At 61.6% G+C, this 941-nt stretch overlaps 1 protein-coding gene across 1 annotated transcript in view; it reads right to left on the bottom strand.

Moving 5' to 3' along the window:
- The window catches only part of SLC15A4 (solute carrier family 15 (oligopeptide transporter), member 4), a gene marked incomplete at its 5' end in the record, with an annotated part of 11,496 nt that overhangs the window by 2,549 nt on the left and 8,006 nt on the right, over nt 1-941 (bottom strand). The gene's annotated exons all lie outside the window — the stretch shown is intronic.

The raw sequence follows: 941 nt of genomic DNA on the forward strand, positions 1-941 counted from the left end.
CCCAGGCTGAACCGGGACTTCAGGGCCAACCTTTCCCGGCGGCACAAGAGCGAGTCCTGAAATGACGCCCACTCGAAACCCTGCTCAGGGCTGAATTCTGGGCCGCACGTGGACACCCGTGGGGAAATACCTGTGGGCGGGGCTGCGGACAAACCTCACAGAGACCAGGTCCTGGGCCTCAGGTTGGAGGCGTTTTTAATAACAAGCTTTTACCAAAAGTCCAGCGACAAAGGAAGAGTTTACTTAACAAAGTCAGACCCAGAGGCATGTAAAATAATATACAAACGCCGTGACCCCACGGTCAGTTCACATGTAAACAGTCCACGGCTCCCAATTACATGAATTTTGTTCAAAAGAACGGGCTCCTTCCGGCCCCGCGACGGGCCCTCGGCCCCGTGGCACCGAACGCCACACAGGACGCTCCGCGCCGCTTCCAACACTCAGCCGTTCGCAGCCGAGACGGGACACGCGGGCTCAACGATGTCCTGACTCACCTTCTTTGTAAAAAGAAAAAGCAACGTCAGCAGTTCCCAGAACAAGGACGTCTGAGCGGCAGACACACGTACGCGGTGCCGGCTGTGCCCGAGGCAAGGGGAGGGGCTGGCGAGACCCACGCGTCTGACCCCCGACCTCCGTCACCTGACCTCCGACCCCCACCGCGAGTGTGCTTGTTAATCAGGAGGAAAACAGTCACATCACACGCTCACACGTGTGTAAACCACGACGAGGCAGCAGACACGTGGCCTCGGCCGTGCACCTCGCGTGGGCCGCCCGGCGGCTGCAGGGGGGCGTCTCTCCCGACGAGGAGGCCCCTGCGCTTCGGCTCCAGAGGCCCCGTGAGCAGGTGAGCCCCAGGAAGGCACTTGCCCGTCCGCAGGCAGGACACCATCGGGTCAGGGGGCGGACGTCCCCGGAGTTAACAGCCTCGCTCCGCACTCCGG

Source organism: Myotis davidii, unplaced genomic scaffold (assembly GCF_000327345.1).
Source record: "Myotis davidii unplaced genomic scaffold, ASM32734v1 scaffold43, whole genome shotgun sequence".
NCBI lineage: Eukaryota > Metazoa > Chordata > Mammalia > Chiroptera > Vespertilionidae > Myotis > Myotis davidii.